Genomic DNA, 24,087 nt, shown 5'->3' with positions numbered 1-24,087 from the left:
CTTAGAATACGAGGAAACTTGACCCAAATGTTGGTCTAGACCCAAGAATTTGTGTGGTAAATTTGCTCAGCGTAATAATAACTACAAGTTTGTATAAAAAGGAAATTAACGTGTTTTAATAAAATTGTGCAAAACAGCTAAATGTGGAACGTTCTTAGAATTCGACGAAACTTGACTCAAACGTTGGTTTACACCCAAGAATTTGTGCGGTATATTTGTTAAGCTTAATAATAACTACAAATTTGTTTAAAAGGTAAACAAAATAGTATTAATAAAACCGTGCAAAATAGCTAAATTTTGAACGTTTTCAGAATTCGACGAAACTTGACCCAAACGTTGGTCTAGACCCAAGAATTTATGTGGTAAATTTGCTAAGCTTATGAGCTTTCATTGCTCAGTTGGTTAGAGCATTCGTTTAGTAAGCGGGAGGTCTTGAGTTCAACTTTCAATGAAAGCAATTTAAATTTGCTAAGCTCAATAATAACTACAGGTTTGTATAAAAGGGAAACAAACTTGCTCTATTAAAACCGCGCAAAACATCTAAATTTCGAACATTCTCAGAATTCGTCGAAACATGACCAAAACGTTGGTCTAGACCCAAAAATTAATGTGGTAAATTTGCTAAACTTAATAATAACTACAAATTTGTATAAAAGCAAAACAAAATTGATTTAATAAAACCGTGCAAAACTGCTAAATTTTGAACGTTCTTAGATTACGAGGAAACTTGACCCAAACGTTGGTCAAGACCCAAGAATTTGTGTGGTAAATTTGCTAAGCGTAATAATAACTACAAGTTTGTACAAAAGGGAAACTAAATTACTCTAATAAATCCGCGCAAAACAGCTAAATTTTGAACGTTCTCTGAATTCGACGAAACTAGACCAAAACGTTAGTTTAGACCCAAGAATTTATGTGGTAAATCTGCTAAGCTTAATAATAACTACAGATTTTTATAAAAGGAAAACAAACTTGCTCTATTAAAATCCCGCAAAACAGCTAAATATTGAACGTTCTCAGAATTCGACGAAACTCGACCCAAACGTTGGTCTAGACCCAAAAATTTGTGTGGTAAATTTGCTAAGCGTTATAATAACTACAAGTTTGTATAAAAGGGAAACAAACTTGCTCTAATATGACGAAATATGACCAAAATGTTGGTCTAGACCCAAGAATTAATGTGGTAAATTTGCTAAGTTTAATAATAACTACAAATTTGTATAAAAGGAAGACGAACTTGCTTTAATAAACCGTGCGAAACAGCTAAATTTTGAACCTTCTCAGAATTCGACGAAACTTCACCAAAACGTTAGTTTAGACCCAAGAATTCATGTGGTAAATTTTCTAAGCTTAATAATAACTACAAGTTTGTATAAAAGGGAAACAAACTTACTTTAATAAAACCATGCAAAACAGCTAAATTTTCAACGTTCTTAGAATACGACGAACCTTGACCCAAACGTTGGTATGGACCCCAAAATTTTTATTGTAAATTTGCTAAGCAAAATAATAACTACAAGTTTGTATAAAAGGAAAAGAAACTTGGTCTAATAAAACCGCGAAAAACAGCTAAACTTTGAACGTTCTTAGAATTCGACGAAACATAACCATAACGTTAGTCTAGACCCAAGAATTTATGTCGTAAATATGCTAAGCTTAATAATAACTACCAGTTTGTATAAAAGGAAAAGAAACTTGGTCTAATAAAACCGTGCAAAACAGCAAAATATGGAACGTTCGTAGAATTCGACGAAACTTGACCCAAACGCTGATTTACACCCAAGAATTTGTGTGGTATATTTACTAGGCTTAATAATACCTACAAGTTTGTATAAAAGGAAAACAAAATTGTTCTAATAAAACAGCACAAAACAGTTAAATTTTGAACGTTCTCAGAATTTGACGAAACTTGACCCAAACAGTGGTCAAGACCCAAGAATTTGTGTGGTAAATTTGCTAAACGTAATAATAACTACAAGTTTGTATAAAAGGAAAACAAACATGCTCTAATAAAACCGCGCAAAACACCTAAATTTTGAACGTTCTCATAATTCGACGAAACTTGACCAAAACGTTGGTCTAGACCCAAGAATTAAGTTGGTAAATTTTCTAAGCTTAATAATAACTACAAGTTTGTATAAAAGAGAAACAAACTTCCTTTAATAAAACCGTGCAGAACAGCTAAATTTTCAACGTTCTTAGAATACGAGGAAACTTGACCCAAATGTTGATCTAGACCCAAAAATTTGTGTGGTAAATTTGCTAAGCGTAATAATAACTACAAGTTTGTATAAAAAGAAAACGAACGTGCTCTAATAAAATCGTGCAAAACAGCTAAATGTGGAACGTTCTTAGAATTCGACGAAACTTGACTCAAACGTTGGTTTACACCCAAGAATTTGTGCGGTATATTTGTTAAGCTTAATAATAACTACAAATTTGTATAAAAGGTAAACAAAATTATTTTAATAAAACCGTGAAAAATAGCTAAATTTTGAACGTTTTCAGAATTCGACGAAACTTGACCCAAACGTTGGCTAGACCCAAGAATTTATGTGGTAAATTTGCTAAGCTTATGAGCTTTCATAGCTCAGTTGGTTAGAGCACTCGTTTAGTAAGTGGGAGGTCTTGAGTTCAAATTTCAATGAAAGCAATTTAAATTTGCTAACCTCAATAATAACTACAGGTTTATATAAAAGGGAAACAAACTTGCTCTATTAAAACCACGTAAAACATCTAAATTTCGAATGTTCTCAGAATTCGTCGAAACTTGACCAAAACGTTGGTCTAGACCCAAGAACTAATGTGGTAAATTTGCTAAGCTTAATAATAACTATAAATTTGTATAAAAGGAAAACGAACTTGCTTTAATATACCGTGCAAAACAGCTAAATTTTGAACGTTCTTAGATTACGTGGAAACTTGACCCAAACGTTGGTCAAGACCGAAGAATTTGTGTGGTAAATTTGCTAACCGTAATAATAACTACAATTTTGTACAAAAGGGAAACTAAATTTACTCTAATAAAACCGCGCAAAACAGCTAAATATTGAACGTTCTCTGAATTCGACGAAACTAGACCAAAACGTTGGTTTAGACCCAAGAATTTATGTGGTAAATCTGCTAAGCTTAATAATAACTACAGATTTTTATAAAAGGAAAACAAACTTGCTCTATTAAAACCCCGCAAAACAGCTAAATATTGAACGTTCTCAGAATTCGACGAAACTCGACCTAAACGTTGCTCTAGACCCAAAAATTTGTGTGGTAAATTTGCTAAGCGTTATAATAGCTACAAGTTTGTATAAAAGGGAAACAAACTCGCTCTAATATGACGAAACATGACCAAAACGTTGGTCTAGACCCAATAATTAATGTGGTAAATTTGCTAAGTTTAATAATAACTACAAAGAAAAGAAAAACGAACTTGCTTTAATAAAACCGTGCGAAACAGCTAAATTTTGAACGTTCTCAGAATTCGACGAAACTTCACCAAAACGTTAGTCTAGACCCAAGAATTAATGTGGTAAATTTTCTAAGCTTAATAATAACTACAAGTTTGTATAATAGGGAAACGAACTAACTTTAATAAAACCGTGCAAAACAGCTAAATTTTCAAAATTCTTAGAATACGACGAACCTTGACCCAAACGTTGGTATAGACCCCAGAATTTTTATTGTAAGTTTGCTAAGCGAAATAATAACTACAAGTTTGTATAAAACGGAAACAAACTTGGTCTAATAAATGGCGAAAAACAGCTAAATTTTGAACGTTCTCTGAATTCGACGAAACTAGACCAAAACGTTGGTTTAGACCCAAGAATTTATGTGGTAAATCTGCTAAGCTTAATAATAACTACAGATTTTTATAAAAGGGAAACAAACTTGCTCTATTAAAATCCCGCAAAACAGCTAAATATTGAACGTTCTCAGAATTCGACGAAACTCGACCCAAACGTTGGTCTAGACCCAAAAATTTGTGTGGTAAATTTGCTAAGTGTTATAATAACTACAAGTTTGTATAAAAGGGAAACAAACTTGCTCTAATATGACGAAATATGACCAAAATGTTGGTCTAGACCCAAGAATTAATGTGGTAAATTTGCTAAGTTTAATAATAACTACAAATTTGTATAAAAGGAAAACGAACTTGCTTTAATAAAACTGTGCGAAACAGCTAAATTTTGAACATTCTCAGAATTCGACGAAACTTCACCAAAACGTTAGTCTAGACCCAAGAATTAATGTGGTAAATTTTCTAAGCTTAATAACAACTACAAGTTTGTATAAAAGGGAAACGAACTTACTTTAATAAAACCAGGCAAAACAGCTAAATTTTCAACGGTCTTAGAATACGACGAACCTTGACCCAAACGTTGGTATAGACCCCAGAATTTTTATTGTAAATTTGCTAAGCAAAATAATAACTACAAGTTTGTATAAAAGGAAAAGAAACTTGGTCTAATAAAACCGCGAAAAACAGCTAAACTTTGAACGTTCTTAGAATTCGACGAAACATAATCATAACGTTAGTCTAGACCCGAGAATTTATGTCGTAAATATGCTAAGCTTAATAATAACTACCAGTTTGTATAAAAGGAAAACGAACTTGCTTTAATAAAACCGTGCAAAACAGCAAAATATGGAACGTTCGTAGAATTCGACGAAACTTGACCCAAACGCTGATTTACACCCAAGAATTTGTGTGGTATATTTACTAGGCTTAATAATACCTACAAGTTTGTATAAAAGGAAAACAAAATTGTTCTAATAAAACAGCACAAAACAGTTAAATTTTGAACGTTCTCAGAATTTGACGAAACTTGACCCAAACAGTGGTCAAGACCCAAGAATTTGTGTGGTAAATTTGCTAAACGTAATAATAACTACAAGTTTGTATAAAAGGAAAACAAACATGCTCTAATAAAACCGCGCAAAACACCTAAATTTTGAACGTTCTCATAATTCGACGAAACTTGACCAAAACGTTGGTCTAGACCCAAGAATTAAGTTGGTAAATTTTCTAAGCTTAATAATAACTACAAGTTTGTATAAAAGAGAAACAAACTTCCTTTAATAAAACCGTGCAGAACAGCTAAATTTTCAACGTTCTTAGAATACGAGGAAACTTGACCCAAATGTTGATCTAGACCCAAAAATTTGTGTGGTAAATTTGCTAAGCGTAATAATAACTACAAGTTTGTATAAAAAGAAAACGAACGTGCTCTAATAAAATCGTGCAAAACAGCTAAATGTGGAACGTTCTTAGAATTCGACGAAACTTGACTCAAACGTTGGTTTACACCCAAGAATTTGTGCGGTATATTTGTTAAGCTTAATAATAACTACAAATTTGTATAAAAGGTAAACAAAATTATTTTAATAAAACCGTGAAAAATAGCTAAATTTTGAACGTTTTCAGAATTCGACGAAACTTGACCCAAACGTTGGCTAGACCCAAGAATTTATGTGGTAAATTTGCTAAGCTTATGAGCTTTCATAGCTCAGTTGGTTAGAGCACTCGTTTAGTAAGTGGGAGGTCTTGAGTTCAAATTTCAATGAAAGCAATTTAAATTTGCTAACCTCAATAATAACTACAGGTTTATATAAAAGGGAAACAAACTTGCTCTATTAAAACCACGTAAAACATCTAAATTTCGAATGTTCTCAGAATTCGTCGAAACTTGACCAAAACGTTGGTCTAGACCCAAGAACTAATGTGGTAAATTTGCTAAGCTTAATAATAACTATAAATTTGTATAAAAGGAAAACGAACTTGCTTTAATATACCGTGCAAAACAGCTAAATTTTGAACGTTCTTAGATTACGTGGAAACTTGACCCAAACGTTGGTCAAGACCGAAGAATTTGTGTGGTAAATTTGCTAACCGTAATAATAACTACAATTTTGTACAAAAGGGAAACTAAATTTACTCTAATAAAACCGCGCAAAACAGCTAAATATTGAACGTTCTCTGAATTCGACGAAACTAGACCAAAACGTTGGTTTAGACCCAAGAATTTATGTGGTAAATCTGCTAAGCTTAATAATAACTACAGATTTTTATAAAAGGAAAACAAACTTGCTCTATTAAAACCCCGCAAAACAGCTAAATATTGAACGTTCTCAGAATTCGACGAAACTCGACCTAAACGTTGCTCTAGACCCAAAAATTTGTGTGGTAAATTTGCTAAGCGTTATAATAGCTACAAGTTTGTATAAAAGGGAAACAAACTCGCTCTAATATGACGAAACATGACCAAAACGTTGGTCTAGACCCAATAATTAATGTGGTAAATTTGCTAAGTTTAATAATAACTACAAAGAAAAGAAAAACGAACTTGCTTTAATAAAACCGTGCGAAACAGCTAAATTTTGAACGTTCTCAGAATTCGACGAAACTTCACCAAAACGTTAGTCTAGACCCAAGAATTAATGTGGTAAATTTTCTAAGCTTAATAATAACTACAAGTTTGTATAATAGGGAAACGAACTAACTTTAATAAAACCGTGCAAAACAGCTAAATTTTCAAAATTCTTAGAATACGACGAACCTTGACCCAAACGTTGGTATAGACCCCAGAATTTTTATTGTAAGTTTGCTAAGCGAAATAATAACTACAAGTTTGTATAAAACGGAAACAAACTTGGTCTAATAAATGGCGAAAAACAGCTAAATTTTGAACGTTCTCTGAATTCGACGAAACTAGACCAAAACGTTGGTTTAGACCCAAGAATTTATGTGGTAAATCTGCTAAGCTTAATAATAACTACAGATTTTTATAAAAGGGAAACAAACTTGCTCTATTAAAATCCCGCAAAACAGCTAAATATTGAACGTTCTCAGAATTCGACGAAACTCGACCCAAACGTTGGTCTAGACCCAAAAATTTGTGTGGTAAATTTGCTAAGTGTTATAATAACTACAAGTTTGTATAAAAGGGAAACAAACTTGCTCTAATATGACGAAATATGACCAAAATGTTGGTCTAGACCCAAGAATTAATGTGGTAAATTTGCTAAGTTTAATAATAACTACAAATTTGTATAAAAGGAAAACGAACTTGCTTTAATAAAACTGTGCGAAACAGCTAAATTTTGAACATTCTCAGAATTCGACGAAACTTCACCAAAACGTTAGTCTAGACCCAAGAATTAATGTGGTAAATTTTCTAAGCTTAATAACAACTACAAGTTTGTATAAAAGGGAAACGAACTTACTTTAATAAAACCAGGCAAAACAGCTAAATTTTCAACGGTCTTAGAATACGACGAACCTTGACCCAAACGTTGGTATAGACCCCAGAATTTTTATTGTAAATTTGCTAAGCAAAATAATAACTACAAGTTTGTATAAAAGGAAAAGAAACTTGGTCTAATAAAACCGCGAAAAACAGCTAAACTTTGAACGTTCTTAGAATTCGACGAAACATAATCATAACGTTAGTCTAGACCCGAGAATTTATGTCGTAAATATGCTAAGCTTAATAATAACTACCAGTTTGTATAAAAGGAAAACGAACTTGCTTTAATAAAACCGTGCAAAACAGCAAAATATGGAACGTTCGTAGAATTCGACGAAACTTGACCCAAACGCTGATTTACACCCAAGAATTTGTGTGGTATATTTACTAGGCTTAATAATACCTACAAGTTTGTATAAAAGGAAAACAAAATTGTTCTAATAAAACAGCACAAAACAGTTAAATTTTGAACGTTCTCAGAATTTGACGAAACTTGACCCAAACAGTGGTCAAGACCCAAGAATTTGTGTGGTAAATTTGCTAAACGTAATAATAACTACAAGTTTGTATAAAAGGAAAACAAACATGCTCTAATAAAACCGCGCAAAACACCTAAATTTTGAACGTTCTCATAATTCGACGAAACTTGACCAAAACGTTGGTCTAGACCCAAGAATTAAGTTGGTAAATTTTCTAAGCTTAATAATAACTACAAGTTTGTATAAAAGAGAAACAAACTTCCTTTAATAAAACCGTGCAGAACAGCTAAATTTTCAACGTTCTTAGAATACGAGGAAACTTGACCCAAATGTTGATCTAGACCCAAAAATTTGTGTGGTAAATTTGCTAAGCGTAATAATAACTACAAGTTTGTATAAAAAGAAAACGAACGTGCTCTAATAAAATCGTGCAAAACAGCTAAATGTGGAACGTTCTTAGAATTCGACGAAACTTGACTCAAACGTTGGTTTACACCCAAGAATTTGTGCGGTATATTTGTTAAGCTTAATAATAACTACAAATTTGTATAAAAGGTAAACAAAATTATTTTAATAAAACCGTGAAAAATAGCTAAATTTTGAACGTTTTCAGAATTCGACGAAACTTGACCCAAACGTTGGCTAGACCCAAGAATTTATGTGGTAAATTTGCTAAGCTTATGAGCTTTCATAGCTCAGTTGGTTAGAGCACTCGTTTAGTAAGTGGGAGGTCTTGAGTTCAAATTTCAATGAAAGCAATTTAAATTTGCTAACCTCAATAATAACTACAGGTTTATATAAAAGGGAAACAAACTTGCTCTATTAAAACCACGTAAAACATCTAAATTTCGAATGTTCTCAGAATTCGTCGAAACTTGACCAAAACGTTGGTCTAGACCCAAGAACTAATGTGGTAAATTTGCTAAGCTTAATAATAACTATAAATTTGTATAAAAGGAAAACGAACTTGCTTTAATATACCGTGCAAAACAGCTAAATTTTGAACGTTCTTAGATTACGTGGAAACTTGACCCAAACGTTGGTCAAGACCGAAGAATTTGTGTGGTAAATTTGCTAACCGTAATAATAACTACAATTTTGTACAAAAGGAAAACTAAATTTACTCTAATAAAACCGCGCAAAACAGCTAAATATTGAACGTTCTCTGAATTCGACGAAACTAGACCAAAACGTTGGTTTAGACCCAAGAATTTATGTGGTAAATCTGCTAAGCTTAATAATAACTACAGATTTTTATAAAAGGAAAACAAACTTGCTCTATTAAAACCCCGCAAAACAGCTAAATATTGAACGTTCTCAGAATTCGACGAAACTCGACCTAAACGTTGCTCTAGACCCAAAAATTTGTGTGGTAAATTTGCTAAGCGTTATAATAGCTACAAGTTTGTATAAAAGGGAAACAAACTCGCTCTAATATGACGAAACATGACCAAAACGTTGGTCTAGACCCAATAATTAATGTGGTAAATTTGCTAAGTTTAATAATAACTACAAAGAAAAGAAAAACGAACTTGCTTTAATAAAACCGTGCGAAACAGCTAAATTTTGAACGTTCTCAGAATTCGACGAAACTTCACCAAAACGTTAGTCTAGACCCAAGAATTAATGTGGTAAATTTTCTAAGCTTAATAATAACTACAAGTTTGTATAATAGGGAAACGAACTAACTTTAATAAAACCGTGCAAAACAGCTAAATTTTCAAAATTCTTAGAATACGACGAACCTTGACCCAAACGTTGGTATAGACCACAGAATTTTTATTGTAAGTTTGCTAAGCGAAATAATAACTACAAGTTTGTATAAAACGGAAACAAACTTGGTCTAATAAATGGCGAAAAACAGCTAAATTTTGAACGTTCTCTGAATTCGACGAAACTAGACCAAAACGTTGGTTTAGACCCAAGAATTTATGTGGTAAATCTGCTAAGCTTAATAATAACTACAGATTTTTATAAAAGGGAAACAAACTTGCTCTATTAAAATCCCGCAAAACAGCTAAATATTGAACGTTCTCAGAATTCGACGAAACTCGACCCAAACGTTGGTCTAGACCCAAAAATTTGTGTGGTAAATTTGCTAAGTGTTATAATAACTACAAGTTTGTATAAAAGGGAAACAAACTTGCTCTAATATGACGAAATATGACCAAAATGTTGGTCTAGACCCAAGAATTAATGTGGTAAATTTGCTAAGTTTAATAATAACTACAAATTTGTATAAAAGGAAAACGAACTTGCTTTAATAAAACTGTGCGAAACAGCTAAATTTTGAACATTCTCAGAATTCGACGAAACTTCACCAAAACGTTAGTCTAGACCCAAGAATTAATGTGGTAAATTTTCTAAGCTTAATAACAACTACAAGTTTGTATAAAAGGGAAACGAACTTACTTTAATAAAACCAGGCAAAACAGCTAAATTTTCAACGGTCTTAGAATACGACGAACCTTGACCCAAACGTTGGTATAGACCCCAGAATTTTTATTGTAAATTTGCTAAGCAAAATAATAACTACAAGTTTGTATAAAAGGAAAAGAAACTTGGTCTAATAAAACCGCGAAAAACAGCTAAACTTTGAACGTTGTTAGAATTCGACGAAACATAATCATAACGTTAGTCTAGACCCGAGAATTTATGTCGTAAATATGCTAAGCTTAATAATAACTACCAGTTTGTATAAAAGGAAAACGAACTTGCTTTAATAAAACCGTGCAAAACAGCAAAATATGGAACGTTCGTAGAATTCGACGAAACTTGACCCAAACGCTGATTTACACCCAAGAATTTGTGTGGTATATTTACTAAGCTTAATAATACCTACAAGTTTGTATAAAAGGGAAACAAAATTGTTCTAATAAAACAGTACAAAATAGTTAAATTTTGAACGTTCTCAGAATTTGACGAAACTTGACCCAAACAGTGGTCAAGACCCAAGAATTTGTGTGGTAAATTTGCTAAACGTAATAATAACTACAAGTTTGTATAAAAGGAAAACAAACATGCTCTAATAAAACCGCGCAAAACACCTAAATTTTGAACGTTCTCATAATTCGACGAAACTTGACCAAAACGTTGGTCTAGACCCAAGAATTAAGTTGGTAAATTTTCTAAGCTTAATAATAACTACAAGTTTGTATAAAAGAGAAACAAACTTCCTTTAATAAAACCGTGCAGAACAGCTAAATTTTCAACGTTCTTAGAATACGAGGAAACTTGACCCAAATGTTGATCTAGACCCAAAAATTTGTGTGGTAAATTTGCTAAGCGTAATAATAACTACAAGTTTGTATAAAAAGAAAACGAACGTGCTCTAATAAAATCGTGCAAAACAGCTAAATGTGGAACGTTCTTAGAATTCGACGAAACTTGACTCAAACGTTGGTTTACACCCAAGAATTTGTGCGGTATATTTGTTAAGCTTAATAATAACTACAAATTTGTATAAAAGGTAAACAAAATTATTTTAATAAAACCGTGAAAAATAGCTAAATTTTGAACGTTTTCAGAATTCGACGAAACTTGACCCAAACGTTGGCTAGACCCAAGAATTTATGTGGTAAATTTGCTAAGCTTATGAGCTTTCATAGCTCAGTTGGTTAGAGCACTCGTTTAGTAAGTGGGAGGTCTTGAGTTCAAATTTCAATGAAAGCAATTTAAATTTGCTAACCTCAATAATAACTACAGGTTTATATAAAAGGGAAACAAACTTGCTCTATTAAAACCACGTAAAACATCTAAATTTCGAATGTTCTCAGAATTCGTCGAAACTTGACCAAAACGTTGGTCTAGACCCAAGAACTAATGTGGTAAATTTGCTAAGCTTAATAATAACTATAAATTTGTATAAAAGGAAAACGAACTTGCTTTAATATACCGTGCAAAACAGCTAAATTTTGAACGTTCTTAGATTACGTGGAAACTTGACCCAAACGTTGGTCAAGACCCAAGAATTTGTGTGGTAAATTTGCTAACCGTAATAATAACTACAATTTTGTACAAAAGGGAAACTAAATTTACTCTAATAAAACCGCGCAAAACAGCTAAATATTGAACGTTCTCTGAATTCGACGAAACTAGACCAAAACGTTGGTTTAGACCCAAGAATTTATGTGGTAAATCTGCTAAGCTTAATAATAACTACAGATTTTTATAAAAGGAAAACAAACTTGCTCTATTAAAACCCCGCAAAACAGCTAAATATTGAACGTTCTCAGAATTCGACGAAACTCGACCTAAACGTTGCTCTAGACCCAAAAATTTGTGTGGTAAATTTGCTAAGCGTTATAATAGCTACAAGTTTGTATAAAAGGGAAACAAACTCGCTCTAATATGACGAAACATGACCAAAACGTTGGTCTAGACCCAATAATTAATGTGGTAAATTTGCTAAGTTTAATAATAACTACAAATTTGTATAAAAGAAAAACGAACTTGCTTTAATAAAACCGTGCGAAACAGCTAAATTTTGAACGTTCTCAGAATTCGACGAAACTTCACCAAAACGTTAGTCTAGACCCAAGAATTAATGTGGTAAATTTTCTAAGCTTAATAATAACTACAAGTTTGTATAATAGGGAAACGAACTAACTTTAATAAAACCGTGCAAAACAGCTAAATTTTCAAAATTCTTAGAATACGACGAACCTTGACCCAAACGTTGGTATAGACCCCAGAATTTTTATTGTAAGTTTGCTAAGCGAAATAATAACTACAAGTTTGTATAAAACGGAAACAAACTTGGTCTAATAAATGGCGAAAAACAGCTAAATTTTGAACGTTCTCTGAATTCGACGAAACTAGACCAAAACGTTGGTTTAGACCCAAGAATTTATGTGGTAAATCTGCTAAGCTTAATAATAACTACAGATTTTTATAAAAGGGAAACAAACTTGCTCTATTAAAATCCCGCAAAACAGCTAAATATTGAACGTTCTCAGAATTCGACGAAACTCGACCCAAACGTTGGTCTAGGCCCAAAAATTTGTGTGGTAAATTTGCTAAGTGTTATAATAACTACAAGTTTGTATAAAAGGGAAACAAACTTGCTCTAATATGACGAAATATGACCAAAATGTTGGTCTAGACCCAAGAATTAATGTGGTAAATTTGCTAAGTTTAATAATAACTACAAATTTGTATAAAAGGAAAACGAACTTGCTTTAATAAAACTGTGCGAAACAGCTAAATTTTGAACATTCTCAGAATTCGACGAAACTTCTCCAAAACGTTAGTCTAGACCCAAGAATTAATGTGGTAAATTTTCTAAGCTTAATAACAACTACAAGTTTGTATAAAAGGGAAACGAACTTACTTTAATAAAACCAGGCAAAACAGCTAAATTTTCAACGGTCTTAGAATACGACGAACCTTGACCCAAACGTTGGTATAGACCCCAGAATTTTTATTATAAATTTGCTAAGCAAAATAATAACTACAAGTTTGTATAAAAGGAAAAGAAACTTGGTCTAATAAAACCGCGAAAAACAGCTAAACTTTGAACGTTGTTGGAATTCGACGAAACATAATCATAACGTTAGTCTAGACCCGAGAATTTATGTCGTAAATATGCTAAGCTTAATAATAACTACCAGTTTGTATAAAAGGAAAACGAACTTGCTTTAATAAAACCGTGCAAAACAGCAAAATATGGAACGTTCGTAGAATTCGACGAAACTTGACCCAAACGCTGATTTACACCCAAGAATTTGTGTGGTATATTTACTAAGCTTAATAATACCTACAAGTTTGTATAAAAGGGAAACAAAATTGTTCTAATAAAACAGTACAAAATAGTTAAATTTTGAACGTTCTCAGAATTTGACGAAACTTGACCCAAACAGTGGTCAAGACCCAAGAATTTGTGTGGTAAATTTGCTAAACGTAATAATAACTACAAGTTTGTATAAAAGGAAAACAAACATGCTCTAATAAAACCGCGCAAAACACCTAAATTTTGAACGTTCTCATAATTCGACGAAACTTGACCAAAACGTTGGTCTAGACCCAAGAATTAAGTTGGTAAATTTTCTAAGCTTAATAATAACTACAAGTTTGTATAAAAGAGAAACAAACTTCCTTTAATAAAACCGTGCAGAACAGCTAAATTTTCAACGTTCTTAGAATACGAGGAAACTTGACCCAAATGTTGATCTAGACCCAAAAATTTGTGTGGTAAATTTGCTAAGCGTAATAATAACTACAAGTTTGTATAAAAAGAAAACGAACGTGCTCTAATAAAATCGTGCAAAACAGCTAAATGTGGAACGTTCTTAGAATTCGACGAAACTTGACTCAAACGTTGGTTTACACCCAAGAATTTGTGCGGTATATTTGTTAAGCTTAATAATAACTACAAATTTGTATAAAAGGTAAACAAAATTATTTTAATAAAACCGTGAAAAATAGCTAAATTTTGAACGTTTTCAGAATTCGACGAAACTTGACCCAAACGTTGGCTAGACCCAAGAATTTATGTGGTAAATTTGCTAAGCTTATGAGCTTTCATAGCTCAGTTGGTTAGAGCACTCGTTTAGTAAGTGGGAGGTCTTGAGTTCAAATTTCAATGAAAGCAATTTAAATTTGCTAACCTCAATAATAACTACAGGTTTATATAAAAGGGAAACAAACTTGCTCTATTAAAACCACGTAAAACATCTAAATTTCGAATGTTCTCAGAATTCGTCGAAACTTGACCAAAACGTTGGTCTAGACCCAAGAACTAATGTGGTAAATTTGCTAAGCTTAATAATAACTATAAATTTGTATAAAAGGAAAACGAACTTGCTTTAATATACCGTGCAAAACAGCTAAATTTTGAACGTTCTTAGATTACGTGGAAACTTGACCCAAACGTTGGTCAAGACCCAAGAATTTGTGTGGTAAATTTGCTAACCGTAATAATAACTACAATTTTGTACAAAAGGGAAACTAAATTTACTCTAATAAAACCGCGCAAAACAGCTAAATATTGAACGTTCTCTGAATTCGACGAAACTAGACCAAAACGTTGGTTTAGACCCAAGAATTTATGTGGTAAATCTGCTAAGCTTAATAATAACTACAGATTTTTATAAAAGGAAAACAAACTTGCTCTATTAAAACCCCGCAAAACAGCTAAATATTGAACGTTCTCAGAATTCGACGAAACTCGACCTAAACGTTGCTCTAGACCCAAAAATTTGTGTGGTAAATTTGCTAAGCGTTATAATAGCTACAAGTTTGTATAAAAGGGAAACAAACTCGCTCTAATATGACGAAACATGACCAAAACGTTGGTCTAGACCCAATAATTAATGTGGTAAATTTGCTAAGTTTAATAATAACTACAAATTTGTATAAAAGAAAAACGAACTTGCTTTAATAAAACCGTGCGAAACAGCTAAATTTTGAACGTTCTCAGAATTCGACGAAACTTCACCAAAACGTTAGTCTAGACCCAAGAATTAATGTGGTAAATTTTCTAAGCTTAATAATAACTACAAGTTTGTATAATAGGGAAACGAACTAACTTTAATAAAACCGTGCAAAACAGCTAAATTTTCAAAATTCTTAGAATACGACGAACCTTGACCCAAACGTTGGTATAGACCCCAGAATTTTTATTGTAAGTTTGCTAAGCGAAATAATAACTACAAGTTTGTATAAAACGGAAACAAACTTGGTCTAATAAATGGCGAAAAACAGCTAAATTTTGAACGTTCTCTGAATTCGACGAAACTAGACCAAAACGTTGGTTTAGACCCAAGAATTTATGTGGTAAATCTGCTAAGCTTAATAATAACTACAGATTTTTATAAAAGGGAAACAAACTTGCTCTATTAAAATCCCGCAAAACAGCTAAATATTGAACGTTCTCAGAATTCGACGAAACTCGACCCAAACGTTGGTCTAGGCCCAAAAATTTGTGTGGTAAATTTGCTAAGTGTTATAATAACTACAAGTTTGTATAAAAGGGAAACAAACTTGCTCTAATATGACGAAATATGACCAAAATGTTGGTCTAGACCCAAGAATTAATGTGGTAAATTTGCTAAGTTTAATAATAACTACAAATTTGTATAAAAGGAAAACGAACTTGCTTTAATAAAACTGTGCGAAACAGCTAAATTTTGAACATTCTCAGAATTCGACGAAACTTCTCCAAAACGTTAGTCTAGACCCAAGAATTAATGTGGTAAATTTTCTAAGCTTAATAACAACTACAAGTTTGTATAAAAGGGAAACGAACTTACTTTAATAAAACCAGGCAAAACAGCTAAATTTTCAACGGTCTTAGAATACGACGAACCTTGACCCAAACGTTGGTATAGACCCCAGAATTTTTATTATAAATTTGCTAAGCAAAATAATAACTACAAGTTTGTATAAAAGGAAAAGAAACTTGGTCTAATAAAACCGCGAAAAACAGCTAAACTTTGAACGTTGTTAGAATTCGACGAAACATAATCATAACGTTAGTCTAGACCCGAGAATTTATGTCGTAAATATGCTAAGCTTAATAATAACTACCAGTTTGTATAAAAGGAAAACGAACTTGCTTTAATAAAACCGTGCAAAACAGCAAAATATGGAACGTTCGTAGAATTCGACGAAACTTGACCCAAACGCTGATTTACACCCAAGAATTTGTGTGGTATATTTACTAAGCTTAATAATACCTACAAGTTTGTATAAAAGGGAAACAAAATTGTTCTAATAAAACAGTACAAAATAGTTAAATTTTGAACGTTCTCAGAATTTGACGAAACTTGACCCAAACAGTGGTCAAGACCCAAGAATTTGTGTGGTAAATTTGCTAAACGTAATAATAACTACAAGTTTGTATAAAAGGAAAACAAACATGCTCTAATAAAACCGCGCAAAACACCTAAATTTTGAACGTTCTCATAATTCGACGAAACTTGACCAAAACGTTGGTCTAGACCCAAGAATTAAGTTGGTAAATTTTCTAAGCTTAATAATAACTACAAGTTTGTATAAAAGAGAAACAAACTTCCTTTAATAAAACCGTGCAGAACAGCTAAATTTTCAACGTTCTTAGAATACGAGGAAACTTGACCCAAATGTTGATCTAGACCCAAAAATTTGTGTGGTAAATTTGCTAAGCGTAATAATAACTACAAGTTTGTATAAAAAGAAAACGAACGTGCTCTAATAAAATCGTGCAAAACAGCTAAATGTGGAACGTTCTTAGAATTCGACGAAACTTGACTCAAACGTTGGTTTACACCCAAGAATTTGTGCGGTATATTTGTTAAGCTTAATAATAACTACAAATTTGTATAAAAGGTAAACAAAATTATTTTAATAAAACCGTGAAAAATAGCTAAATTTTGAACGTTTTCAGAATTCGACGAAACTTGACCCAAACGTTGGCTAGACCCAAGAATTTATGTGGTAAATTTGCTAAGCTTATGAGCTTTCATAGCTCAGTTGGTTAGAGCACTCGTTTAGTAAGTGGGAGGTCTTGAGTTCAAATTTCAATGAAAGCAATTTAAATTTGCTAACCTCAATAATAACTACAGGTTTATATAAAAGGGAAACAAACTTGCTCTATTAAAACCACGTAAAACATCTAAATTTCGAATGTTCTCAGAATTCGTCGAAACTTGACCAAAACGTTGGTCTAGACCCAAGAACTAATGTGGTAAATTTGCTAAGCTTAATAATAACTATAAATTTGTATAAAAGGAAAACGAACTTGCTTTAATATACCGTGCAAAACAGCTAAATTTTGAACGTTCTTAGATTACGTGGAAACTTGACCCAAACGTTGGTCAAGACCCAAGAATTTGTGTGGTAAATTTGCTAACCGTAATAATAACTACAATTTTGTACAAAAGGGAAACTAAATTTACTCTAATAAAACCGCGCAAAACAGCTAAATATTGAACGTTCTCTGAATTCGACGAAACTAGACCAAAACGTTGGTTTAGACCCAAGAATTTATGTGGTAAATCTGCTAAGCTTAATAATAACTACAGATTTTTATAAAAGGAAAACAAACTTGCTCTATTAAAACCCCGCAAAACAGCTAAATATTGAACGTTCTCAGAATTCGACGAAACTCGACCTAAACGTTGCTCTAGACCCAAAAATTTGTGTGGTAAATTTGCTAAGCGTTATAATAGCTACAAGTTTGTATAAAAGGGAAACAAACTCGCTCTAATATGACGAAACATGACCAAAACGTTGGTCTAGACCCAATAATTAATGTGGTAAATTTGCTAAGTTTAATAATAACTACAAATTTGTATAAAAGAAAAACGAACTTGCTTTAATAAAACCGTGCGAAACAGCTAAATTTTGAACGTTCTCAGAATTCGACGAAACTTCACCAAAACGTTAGTCTAGACCCAAGAATTAATGTGGTAAATTTTCTAAGCTTAATAATAACTACAAGTTTGTATAATAGGGAAACGAACTAACTTTAATAAAACCGTGCAAAACAGCTAAATTTTCAAAATTCTTAGAATACGACGAACCTTGACCCAAACGTTGGTATAGACCCCAGAATTTTTATTGTAAGTTTGCTAAGCGAAATAATAACTACAAGTTTGTATAAAACGGAAACAAACTTGGTCTAATAAATGGCGAAAAACAGCTAAATTTTGAACGTTCTCTGAATTCGACGAAACTAGACCAAAACGTTGGTTTAGACCCAAGAATTTATGTGGTAAATCTGCTAAGCTTAATAATAACTACAGATTTTTATAAAAGGGAAACAAACTTGCTCTATTAAAATCCCGCAAAACAGCTAAATATTGAACGTTCTCAGAATTCGACGAAACTCGACCCAAACGTTGGTCTAGGCCCAAAAATTTGTGTGGTAAATTTGCTAAGTGTTATAATAACTACAAGTTTGTATAAAAGGGAAACAAACTTGCTCTAATATGACGAAATATGACCAAAATGTTGGTCTAGACCCAAGAATTAATGTGGTAAATTTGCTAAGTTTAATAATAACTACAAATTTGTATAAAAGGAAAACAAACTTGCTTTAATAAAACTGTGCGAAACAGCTAAATTTTGAACATTCTCAGAATTCGACGAAACTTCTCCAAAACGTTAGTCTAGACCCAAGAATTAATGTGGTAAATTTTCTAAGCTTAATAACAACTACAAGTTTGTATAAAAGGGAAACGAACTTACTTTAATAAAACCAGGCAAAACAGCTAAATTTTCAACGGTCTTAGAATACGACGAACCTTGACCCAAACGTTGGTATAGACCCCAGAATTTTTATTATAAATTTGCTAAGCAAAATAATAACTACAAGTTTGTATAAAAGGAAAAGAAACTTGGTCTAATAAAACCGCGAAAAACAGCTAAACTTTGAACGTTGTTAGAATTCGACGAAACATAATCATAACGTTAGTCTAGACCCGAGAATTTATGTCGTAAATATGCTAAGCTTAATAATAACTACCAGTTTGTATAAAAGGAAAACGAAATTGCTTTAATAAAACCGTGCAAAACAGCAAAATATGGAACGTTCGTAGAATTCGACGAAACTTGACCCAAACGCTGATTTACACCCAAGAATTTGTGTGGTATATTTACTAAGCTTAATAATACCTACAAGTTTGTATAAAAGGGAAACAAAATTGTTCTAATAAAACAGTACAAAATAGTTAAATTTTGAACGTTCTCAGAATTTGACGAAACTTGACCCAAACAGTGGTCAAGACCCAAGAATTTGTGTGGTAAATTTGCTAAACGTAATAATAACTACAAGTTTGTATAAAAGGAAAACAAACATGCTCTAATAAAACCGCGCAAAACACCTAAATTTTGAACGTTCTCATAATTCGACGAAACTTGACCAAAACGTTGGTCTAGACCCAAGAATTAAGTTGGTAAATTTTCTAAGCTTAATAATAACTACAAGTTTGTATAAAAGAGAAACAAACTTCCTTTAATAAAACCGTGCAGAACAGCTAAATTTTCAACGTTCTTAGAATACGAGGAAACTTGACCCAAATGTTGATCTAGACCCAAAAATTTGTGTGGTAAATTTGCTAAGCGTAATAATAACTACAAGTTTGTATAAAAAGAAAACGAACGTGCTCTAATAAAATCGTGCAAAACAGCTAAATGTGGAACGTTCTTAGAATTCGACGAAACTTGACTCAAACGTTGGTTTACACCCAAGAATTTGTGCGGTATATTTGTTAAGCTTAATAATAACTACAAATTTGTATAAAAGGTAAACAAAATTATTTTAATAAAACCGTGAAAAATAGCTAAATTTTGAACGTTTTCAGAATTCGACGAAACTTGACCCAAACGTTGGCTAGACCCAAGAATTTATGTGGTAAATTTGCTAAGCTTATGAGCTTTCATAGCTCAGTTGGTTAGAGCACTCGTTTAGTAAGTGGGAGGTCTTGAGTTCAAATTTCAATGAAAGCAATTTAAATTTGCTAACCTCAATAATAACTACAGGTTTATATAAAAGGGAAACAAACTTGCTCTATTAAAACCACGTAAAACATCTAAATTTCGAATGTTCTCAGAATTCGTCGAAACTTGACCAAAACGTTGGTCTAGACCCAAGAACTAATGTGGTAAATTTGCTAAGCTTAATAATAACTATAAATTTGTATAAAAGGAAAACGAACTTGCTTTAATATACCGTGCAAAACAGCTAAATTTTGAACGTTCTTAGATTACGTGGAAACTTGACCCAAACGTTGGTCAAGACCCAAGAATTTGTGTGGTAAATTTGCTAACCGTAATAATAACTACAATTTTGTACAAAAGGGAAACTAAATTTACTCTAATAAAACCGCGCAAAACAGCTAAATATTGAACGTTCTCTGAATTCGACGAAACTAGACCAAAACGTTGGTTTAGACCCAAGAATTTATGTGGTAAATCTGCTAAGCTTAATAATAACTACAGATTTTTATAAAAGGAAAACAAACTTGCTCTATTAAAACCCCGCAAAACAGCTAAATATTGAACGTTCTCAGAATTCGACGAAACTCGACCTAAACGTTGCTCTAGACCCAAAAATTTGTGTGGTAAATTTGCTAAGCGTTATAATAGCTACAAGTTTGTATAAAAGGGAAACAAACTCGCTCTAATATGACGAAACATGACCAAAACGTTGGTCTAGACCCAATAATTAATGTGGTAAATTTGCTAAGTTTAATAATAACTACAAATTTGTATAAAAGAAAAACGAACTTGCTTTAATAAAACCGTGCGAAACAGCTAAATTTTGAACGTTCTCAGAATTCGACGAAACTTCACCAAAACGTTAGTCTAGACCCAAGAATTAATGTGGTAAATTTTCTAAGCTTAATAATAACTACAAGTTTGTATAATAGGGAAACGAACTAACTTTAATAAAACCGTGCAAAACAGCTAAATTTTCAAAATTCTTAGAATACGACGAACCTTGACCCAAACGTTGGTATAGACCCCAGAATTTTTATTGTAAGTTTGCTAAGCGAAATAATAACTACAAGTTTGTATAAAACGGAAACAAACTTGGTCTAATAAATGGCGAAAAACAGCTAAATTTTGAACGTTCTCTGAATTCGACGAAACTAGACCAAAACGTTGGTTTAGACCCAAGAATTTATGTGGTAAATCTGCTAAGCTTAATAATAACTACAGATTTTTATAAAAGGGAAACAAACTTGCTCTATTAAAATCCCGCAAAACAGCTAAATATTGAACGTTCTCAGAATTCGACGAAACTCGACCCAAACGTTGGTCTAGGCCCAAAAATTTGTGTGGTAAATTTGCTAAGTGTTATAATAACTACAAGTTTGTATAAAAGGGAAACAAACTTGCTCTAATATGACGAAATATGACCAAAATGTTGGTCTAGACCCAAGAATTAATGTGGTAAATTTGCTAAGTTTAATAATAACTACAAATTTGTATAAAAGGAAAACGAACTTGCTTTAATAAAACTGTGCGAAACAGCTAAATTTTGAACATTCTCAGAATTCGACGAAACTTCACCAAAACGTTAGTCTAGACCCAAGAATTAATGTGGTAAATTTTCTAAGCTTAATAACAACTACAAGTTTGTATAAAAGGGAAACGAACTTACTTTAATAAAACCAGGCAAAACAGCTAAATTTTCAACGGTCTTAGAATACGACGAACCTTGACCCAAACGTTGGTATAGACCCCAGAATTTTTATTATAAATTTGCTAAGCAAAATAATAACTACAAGTTTGTATAAAAGGAAAAGAAACTTGGTCTAATAAAACCGCGAAAAACAGCTAAACTTTGAACGTTGTTAGAATTCGACGAAACATAATCATAACGTTAGTCTAGACCCGAGAATTTATGTCGTAAATATGCTAAGCTTAATAATAACTACCAGTTTGTATAAAAGGAAAACGAACTTGCTTTAATAAAACCGTGCAAAACAGCAAAATATGGAACGTTCGTAGAATTCGACGAAACTTGACCCAAACGCTGATTTACACCCAAGAATTTGTGTGGTATATTTACTAAGCTTAATAATACCTACAAGTTTGTATAAAAGGAAAACAAAATTGTTCTAATAAAACAGTACAAAATAGTTAAATTTTGAACGTTCTCAGAATTTGACGAAACTTGACCCAAACAGTGGTCAAGACCCAAGAATTTGTGTGGTAAATTTGCTAAACGTAATAATAACTACAAGTTTGTATAAAAGGAAAACAAACATGCTCTAATAAAACCGCGCAAAACACCTAAATTTTGAACGTTCTCATAATTCGACGAAACTTGACCAAAACGTTGGTCTAGACCCAAGAATTAAGTTGGTAAATTTTCTAAGCTTAATAATAACTACAAGTTTGTATAAAAGAGAAACAAACTTCCTTTAATAAAACCGTGCAGAACAGCTAAATTTTCAACGTTCTTAGAATACGAGGAAACTTGACCCAAATGTTGATCTAGACCCAAAAATTTGTGTGGTAAATTTGCTAAGCGTAATAATAACTACAAGTTTGTATAAAAAGAAAACGAACGTGCTCTAATAAAATCGTGCAAAACAGCTAAATGTGGAACGTTCTTAGAATTCGACGAAACTTGACTCAAACGTTGGTTTACACCCAAGAATTTGTGCGGTATATTTGTTAAGCTTAATAATAACTACAAATTTGTATAAAAGGTAAACAAAATTATTTTAATAAAACCGTGAAAAATAGCTAAATTTTGAACGTTTTCAGAATTCGACGAAACTTGACCCAAACGTTGGCTAGACCCAAGAATTTATGTGGTAAATTTGCTAAGCTTATGAGCTTTCATAGCTCAGTTGGTTAGAGCACTCGTTTAGTAAGTGGGAGGTCTTGAGTTCAAATTTCAATGAAAGCAATTTAAATTTGCTAACCTCAATAATAACTACAGGTTTATATAAAAGGGAAACAAACTTGCTCTATTAAAACCACGTAAAACATCTAAATTTCGAATGTTCTCAGAATTCGTCGAAACTTGACCAAAACGTTGGTCTAGACCCAAGAACTAATGTGGTAAATTTGCTAAGCTTAATAATAACTATAAATTTGTATAAAAGGAAAACGAACTTGCTTTAATATACCGTGCAAAACAGCTAAATTTTGAACGTTCTTAGATTACGTGGAAACTTGACCCAAACGTTGGTCAAGACCCAAGAATTTGTGTGGTAAATTTGCTAACCGTAATAATAACTACAATTTTGTACAAAAGGGAAACTAAATTTACTCTAATAAAACCGCGCAAAACAGCTAAATTTTGAACGTTCTCTGAATTCGACGAAACTAGACCAAAACGTTGGTTTAGACCCAAGAATTTATGTGGTAAATCTGCTAAGCTTAATAATAACTACAGATTTTTATAAAAGGAAAACAAACTTGCTCTATTAAAACCCCGCAAAACAGCTAAATATTGAACGTTCTCAGAATTCGACGAAACTCGACCTAAACGTTGCTCTAGACCCAAAAATTTGTGTGGTAAATTTGCTAAGCGTTATAATAGCTACAAGTTTGTATAAAAGGGAAACAAACTCGCTCTAATATGACGAAACATGACCAAAACGTTGGTCTAGACCCAATAATTAATGTGGTAAATTTGCTAAGTTTAATAATAACTACAAATTTGTATAAAAGAAAAACGAACTTGCTTTAATAAAACCGTGCGAAACAGCTAAATTTTGAACGTTCTCAGAATTCGACGAAACTTCACCAAAACGTTAGTCTAGACCAAAGAATTAATGTGGTAAATTTTCTAAGCTTAATAATAACTACAAGTTTGTATAATAGGGAAACGAACTAACTTTAATAAAACCGTGCAAAACAGCTAAATTTTCAAAATTCTTAGAATACGACGAACCTTGACCCAAACGTTGGTA

General features: G+C 32.3%; 8 non-coding genes across 8 annotated transcripts; all 8 read left to right on the top strand.

The window, feature by feature from the left end:
* Window positions 1-2,579: 2,579 nt before the first annotated feature.
* TRNAT-AGU (transfer RNA threonine (anticodon AGU)) lies at window positions 2,580-2,653 on the top strand. Its single transcript has one exon. It is a non-coding gene; the product is annotated as a tRNA-Thr (tRNA).
* Window positions 2,654-5,493: 2,840 nt separating this feature from the next.
* Window positions 5,494-5,567, top strand: TRNAT-AGU (transfer RNA threonine (anticodon AGU)). The gene has a single exon. It is a non-coding gene; the product is annotated as a tRNA-Thr (tRNA).
* Window positions 5,568-8,407: 2,840 nt separating this feature from the next.
* Window positions 8,408-8,481, top strand: TRNAT-AGU (transfer RNA threonine (anticodon AGU)). Its single transcript has one exon. It is a non-coding gene; the product is annotated as a tRNA-Thr (tRNA).
* Window positions 8,482-11,321: 2,840 nt separating this feature from the next.
* Window positions 11,322-11,395, top strand: TRNAT-AGU (transfer RNA threonine (anticodon AGU)). The gene has a single exon. It is a non-coding gene; the product is annotated as a tRNA-Thr (tRNA).
* A 2,846-nt stretch (window positions 11,396-14,241) lies between these two features.
* TRNAT-AGU (transfer RNA threonine (anticodon AGU)) lies at window positions 14,242-14,315 on the top strand. The gene has a single exon. It is a non-coding gene; the product is annotated as a tRNA-Thr (tRNA).
* Window positions 14,316-17,161: 2,846 nt separating this feature from the next.
* TRNAT-AGU (transfer RNA threonine (anticodon AGU)) lies at window positions 17,162-17,235 on the top strand. The gene has a single exon. It is a non-coding gene; the product is annotated as a tRNA-Thr (tRNA).
* A 2,846-nt stretch (window positions 17,236-20,081) lies between these two features.
* TRNAT-AGU (transfer RNA threonine (anticodon AGU)) lies at window positions 20,082-20,155 on the top strand. Its single transcript has one exon. It is a non-coding gene; the product is annotated as a tRNA-Thr (tRNA).
* Window positions 20,156-23,001: 2,846 nt separating this feature from the next.
* TRNAT-AGU (transfer RNA threonine (anticodon AGU)) lies at window positions 23,002-23,075 on the top strand. The gene has a single exon. It is a non-coding gene; the product is annotated as a tRNA-Thr (tRNA).
* Window positions 23,076-24,087: the final 1,012 nt, after the last annotated feature.

The sequence above is a fragment of the Sesamum indicum genome, linkage group LG7 (genome assembly GCF_026168435.1).
Source record: "Sesamum indicum cultivar Baizhima isolate 11 linkage group LG7, ASM2616843v1, whole genome shotgun sequence".
Taxonomy (NCBI): domain Eukaryota; kingdom Viridiplantae; phylum Streptophyta; class Magnoliopsida; order Lamiales; family Pedaliaceae; genus Sesamum; species Sesamum indicum.
This window is presented reverse-complemented; position numbering and strand designations above follow the sequence as displayed.